This window comes from Arachis duranensis, chromosome 10 (assembly GCF_000817695.3).
Source record: "Arachis duranensis cultivar V14167 chromosome 10, aradu.V14167.gnm2.J7QH, whole genome shotgun sequence".
Lineage (NCBI taxonomy): Eukaryota > Viridiplantae > Streptophyta > Magnoliopsida > Fabales > Fabaceae > Arachis > Arachis duranensis.
This window is the reverse complement of record NC_029781.3, coordinates 33,534,086-33,540,728: the sequence shown is the minus strand read 5'-3', so window position 1 is coordinate 33,540,728 and position 6,643 is coordinate 33,534,086. Positions and strand designations below refer to the sequence as shown.

Here is a 6,643-nt window from a genome sequence, read left to right as displayed (position 1 = left end):
ATGATGAGTGTCACGGATCATCATATTCATCAAGTTGAAGAACAAGTGATATCTTAGAACAAGAACAAGTGGAATTGAATGGAAGAACAATAGCAATTGCATTAATACTCGAGGTACAGCAGAGCTCCACACCTTAATCTATGGTGTGTAGAAACTCCACCGTTGAAAATACATAAGAACAAGGTCTAGGCATGGCCGTGAGTCCAGCCTCCCAGTGATCTAAGATAGCATAAAAATGAAGATAGCTACCAAAGTCTACAAATACAATAGTAAACGGTCCAACTTATAGAGAACTAGTAGCCTAAGGTTTACAGAAATGAGTAAATGACATAAAAATCCACTTCCGGGCCCACTTGGTGTGTGCTTGGGCTGAGCAATGAAGCATTTTCGTGTAGAGACTCTTCTTGGAGTTAAACGCCAGCTTTAGTGCCAGTTTGGGCGTTTAACTCCCATTTTGGTGCCAGTTACGGCGTTTAACGCTGGAATTCCTGAGGGTGACTTTGAATGCCGGTTTGGGCCATCAAATCTTGGGCAAAGTATGGACTATCATATATTTCTGGAAAGCCCAGGATGTCTACTTTCCAACGCCGTTGAGAGGGCGCCAATTGGGCTTCTGTAGCTCCAGAAAATTCACTTCGAGTGCAGAGAGGTCAGAATCCAACAGCATCTGCAGTCCTTTTCAGTCTCTGAATCAGATCTTTGCTCAGGTCCCTCAATTTCAGCCAGAAAATACCTGAAATCACAGAAAAATACACAAACTCATAGTAAAGTCCAGAAAAGTGAATTTTGACTAAAAACTAATAAAAATATACTAAAAACTAACTAGATCATACTAAAAACATACTAAAAATAATGCCAAAAAGCGTACAAATTATCCGCTCATCATAGAGCCTCAATCTTTGAAAGCCTATCATCTGTTAATGATGATGGGTTGAGATTAGGTAGTTGAGAAGGTTGGTTAGATGGATGTTGATAGTATCTCTGTGAGGTGTTTTGATGAGTAGCATTGTTGTTGAAATTGAAGTTGGGGCGTCTCTAATCTTGCCCTTGGTCTTGTTGATTTCCCCATCTAAAGTTGGGGTGATTTCTCCATCCAGAGTTGTAAGTTTTGGAGTATGGATCATGGACTTGTCTAGGTGAGTTTCCCACATAGTTGGCTTGCTCCCAGTCACCTTCTTCTCATATGTTTACTCCTTCTTGAGCTGGTGATGAGGTGATGGCTGCTGCAACTTGGTTCTCTTCCACCTTCTTGATAAGATCTGCTAGCTACTTGGTGATCATCTTGTTTTGGGCTAACAGTGCATCCATGTGGTTCAGCTCCATTACTCCTCTAGTGTTACTTCTTTCAGAGGCATAGAAGTAGTCATTCTCAGCAACTGTTTCAATGACATCTATGGCTTCTTCAATGATTTCCTTCTTGTTTAAAGAGCCTTCTGATGAATGATCCACAACCTTCTTTGACTCATAGGAAAGACCTTCATAGAAGATGTGAAGTTGAACCCACTCATTAAACATCTCTGGTGGGCATCTCCTTGTCAAGTCTTTGAATCTCTCCCATGCTTCATAAAGTGTCTCACCATCTTGTTGTCTAAAAGTCTGTACCTCAGTTCTTAGCCTATTAATCCTTTGAGGGGGATAAAATCTTGATAAAAACTTGTTTACCACTTCTTCCCAATTAGTTAAGCTTTCTTTTGGGAAGGATTCAAGCCATTTGGATGCCTTGTCCCTGAGTGAAAAAGGGAACAAGAGCAACCTATAGACATCCGGGTGGACTCCATTGGACTTCACTGTGTCACAAATCCTCAAGAAGGTGGTCAAGTGTTGATTAGGATCTTCTTGAGCACCTCCTCCAAATGAGCAATTATTCTGCACAAGGGTGATGAGCTGAGGTTTTAGCTTGAAATTGTTGGCATGTATGGTGGGCTTCTGAATGCTGCTTCCACAGTTTCCTGGATTAGGATTGATATAGGATCCTAAGACCCTCCTTTCTTGCCCAGCCCGGTTTGCATGGCCTTCTCTGGCATGATTATGAGCTTCTTCTTCATGATTGTTCTCCAAATTCTCTTCCATGTTGGGTTCAAAGTATTCTTCCTCTTCCTCAGCACCAATAATCCTTTTTCCTCTTGCCTCCCTTCTTAGCCTCCAAAGGATTCTTTTAGGTTCTGAATCAAAGGATGTTGAGACTCCTTCTCTTCTCCCTGTCATACAACAAATAGATTGCACAACAGGAGGTATAGTGAAGACTATTCTTGTTAGAGTAATTGTTAGTGTGAGTGATGCAATTTATCAAACAGATAGTGGGTTAGTGAGCTGAATTATGATCAACTAAGAAAAAGAGAACAGAAAATAGAGAGGGTATAGGGGATGAGGAAGAAATTAAAAACAAACTAAGGTAAATTGACTGAATAATAAAAAAAACGAATAACAAAATAAAAAAAATGCTCAATCTAGTGATTTTCTAACTTAATCATTGTTGATTCAAAATCAATCCCCGGCAACGGCGCCATAAACTTGATGCATGAAAACTTGTCTCTTAACAAATTTCCCTTCGGCAAGTATACCGAATTGTCGTCAAGTAAAACTCACAATAGAGTGAGGTCGAATCCCACAGGGATTGATTGGTCAAGCAATTTTTAGTTAGAATAATATGCTAGTTGAGCTAAATAGAATTAAGATTGAGATGCATAAATTTAAATGACTAGAAAGTAAATAATAGAAATTAAAGTGCAGAATCTTAAATGGGGAGTTGGGATAATAAATAGGAATTTAAATGGTAGAAAGTAAATAGAATGGGTAAGATCAGAAATGGGGAGATCATTGGGTTTAGGAGATATTGCATTCTCTGGATCAAGTTCATTCTCATCTCTTCCTCAATCAATGCATTCATTAATCTCCTTGGCAATCTTAAGTGATTGGATACCAATTCCTTGGCAATCCAATCTCTCTAAGCTTGAACAATTGCCCAATTCCTTGATTTAATTGCTCATGGGAAGAGATGAAAGTGTGGTCACTGATTATACCACATGTATTTCCAAATCAAAGTGTTGGGAGGATTAAATGTCACAATATCCAACCAAACCCCAATTTGGTCTAACATGAGAAAGCATTTCTAGCATGATTTACTCATCCCTTTTCTAAGGTTCAAATGAGATCCAATTATGGAGAGTTTCTTTTCCAAGACAACTAACCAATTGAATTAAGATCAAAAGCTTTCTAGTAAGATCAAGAGAAAAGAAAGAAGAAGAAGAATGAAAACTATAATTGATCCATCAAATTACAACAGAGCTCCCTAACCCAATGAAAGGGGTTAGTTGTTCATAGTTGTAGGAATGAAAAATGGCAGAAAAGAAGAATCCATGCTAGAAGTACAGAAAAGTAAATATGCAGAGAGTAGTTCCCAAAAGTGCTAAGCTTCTCTCTAGTTCAAAACTACTCCTATATATACTACTCCTCATGATCTTCTAGTGAGTTCTTCAAGTCTTGGATGTGGGCTCTGGACCTTGAGTTGAATCAATTCTCATCTTTAGTGGGCCCAGCTTGCATAGAAATATGAATTAGGCTTGGGCATTTAGTGAGATTAACGTTGAGTAACATTTTGGATGCGAGAACGTTAGTGGCATTCACTTTTTCCACTAATGTTCCACCCTTATATACCCACGTTAATTCCAACGTTAGTAATCTTAACGTGAATACTAACGTTTTTTACTCAATCCTTGGCCAACATTAATGGGACTCACTTTTCCCATTAACATTGGCTTGTGCACCTTTTCGCAAACGTTAATGGGAATCACTTTTCCCATTAACGTTGCTTGCCTCTTTGCCCCTACGTTAGATCTCACGTTAGCTTGGCTAACGTAGCTCTTAACGTAGGTATCTATCACCTTCGAGAGCATTAGTTACACTCACCTTTGTCACTAACGCTCAAATTGCCTTAAGTCCCTATGTTAGAACCCACGTTAACTAAGTTAACATGGCTCTTAACGTAGTAATGAAGCCATCTCCCAACGTTAGTGACAAAAGTGAGTGTCACTAACATTGGTTCTTTGAATTCAACTCCACGTTAACTTTCACGTTAACAATCTTAACGTGAGAGTTAACGTAGGCAATGCTAATGATCCAACGTTAGTGACAAAAGTGAGTGTCACTAACGTTAGCATTGTTGATCCTCTTCCACGTTGGAGTTCACGTTAACTAAGTTAACGTGACTCTTAACGTGGGGCATTGCCTAGTTTCCCAACGTTAGTGGTGTTCACTTTTACCACTAACGTTGAGGAGAAATGTTATTGGAGTTCATGTTTCTCGTTAACGTGTAGTCTTCTTTTTCTTCTACATTAAGTACCACGTTAACTTAGTTAACGTGGCTCTTAACGTAAGCTATGAATGGCTTCGCAGGCGTTATTGGTGATCGCTTTTCTCATTAACGTTGCAAGCTCTTTGCCATCCCACATTAGTAGTCACATTAACTAAGTTAACATGAATGCTAACGTGGTTCTTCCATGCTTCATTTGTCCTGAAATCAAGCAATTAAAGTGCATCAAAGCTCTAGCCAAAGTCATGAGATTATGCATCATCAAATTATCATGCAATTCTGGCAAAAATCTCATGAAATCATGCAAAATTCACAATAGTTGCTTAAATGAAGGTGTAAGTGTATTTTCACCCAAAACTTGCCATATTCACTAGGAAAATGCATGAAACTATCCTAAAACAGTAAAGAAAAGGTCAGTGAAACTGGCCTAGATGCTTGGCATCATTGGTGGAAAGGGGCTTGTGAGTATGGTCGAGGGCTATGTTGAGGATATGGCTCATAGGCATATGGTGGTGGTTCTTGTAACAACCCCAGTTTTCGAGTACGCGAGATCTTTTCTAAAAGTACGGAGAACTCCGGAGGATCAATAAGGGGAGAAGGTATGATATATCATCAAGTATCTCAATCCTCATTGTCATTATGCCATCTTTAAGTTATAACCTTTTCTGAGGCAAGCTCGATAACGCAGTCACGAAGAACATAGTTTTTGAACCGTATCGGTCAGGAGTTTTGATCCAGTTTTTCGTAACTAGTCTTAGTTTGACGAACCGGACTCGATTCAAGAGAGAAGAGAGATAATAGGATAATATTATCATTATATTAGTATTAAAAGCTTCTTGAATGATATTATAAGGTTACCTGGTCTGTTTTAGTTAAAATAGGAAGTCGGTTTAACCAGGTTCACAGTTTACTGGTGCAGCTTAGCACCAGCACTCTCTAATAACTTTAGCAATGCTAAGGCGTCATTATACATGTTTTATTCTCACAAAAAATATGTTACTAGTGTCATTTACAAGTGTTCTGATATATCTAGTTTTAGTAGTTATACACCTGAGATATTTTAATATTTTTTTAATCCACCTCCAAGCCAACTAATCACAACTCACCCTACACCCCAAGACACTCCAAGGCTGGTCATTTACTCCCTTTGGCCGAAAATAGGTAGAGAGAAAAAGAGAGAAAATTTCTTAGTTCCAAATCTTCAAAGCTTGATTTCTGCTGAACTAAAACTCAAATCAAAATTCCAATCCGACCAAAATGATCCTCTCTTCTTTCTCTACATGATCATATTACTTATCAAGGCTTGAATCAATGTGAGTTGGCTGCACCATCTCTCTTTTGATTCAATTTCAAGGAAACATGCCTAAATATGTGTTTTCTTGATGTTCTTCCTTAGGAATCATGCTTAACTTGACTTGAGGGCCAAGAAACGTGACTTTCCAGCAAGTCTACGGTTAGAAATCACTTCCTAACGTGCTGAGGGAGATTTGGTTAGTTTAGGGTTTTGGGATTTAAAGTTGTTCTTGATGTGATTTAGGAGGAAAAAGTGCTTACGGACCACCTGCAAGTTTAACTGAATTAGGAGCAGCAAACCAGGTAGGGTGTCACGAAATTAATCTTTATTATTTGTGTTCGATTTGTGTGAATGTTTTATAATTTGGCTGTGCTAAAAATTTGTTGCATATATGATTGATTCTTGGTGAAAATTTGGTAAAATTTTGATGAAATTTGATGAAATTCAAGCTTTAAGTTCATGTTCTTGGAGCAGCTGGGAAAACAAAATCCTAGGCCTAAATTGAGGTTCAGTTTGTGTTAATATCATGTTGAAAAGATGGGGTTTTAGTGGCTGCTAATTTATTATGAATTATGGTAAAAGTCGGTTGCTGAAAAGACTGAAAAACGGGTAAAAACAGAGAAAGAATCTGAAGAATTTATGAAGAACACGAAGAACACTTTGAGTGTGATAAAGAACAGTGAAGAACATGTTTTAGATCCTTAAAAGGGCAAGGAAGTAAATTTTTTGGTGTTTAAGGGGTTATTTAGTAATTTCTGAAAGTTAGGGTGGTTAAAGTAGAAATATTAAAAGTTACCGGGATAAAAAGTTAATTTTGAAAGTGAAAAATAAATCTTAAAGGTTAAAAGTTAAAGTGGGGGTAATTTTGAAAAATTTAATAATAAAATAATAAATAATAATAAAATATTAAATAATAATATTTAATTAAAAATAATATTTTAATAAAAATAATAAAAAAATGCGGAAAAGTCAGTTTTCTGTAAAAGTTTTAGAAAGACAGCTTTAAGCGCATGATATCATAATTACATTCATAAGACACT

At 37.5% G+C, this 6,643-nt stretch overlaps 1 non-coding gene across 1 annotated transcript; it reads left to right on the top strand.

The window, feature by feature from the left end:
- Positions 1-1,509: 1,509 nt before the first annotated feature.
- On the top strand, positions 1,510-1,617 carry LOC127743322 (small nucleolar RNA R71). Its single transcript, XR_008004714.1, has one exon. It is a non-coding gene; the product is annotated as a small nucleolar RNA R71 (small nucleolar RNA).
- The last annotated feature ends 5,026 nt before the right edge of the window (positions 1,618-6,643 follow it).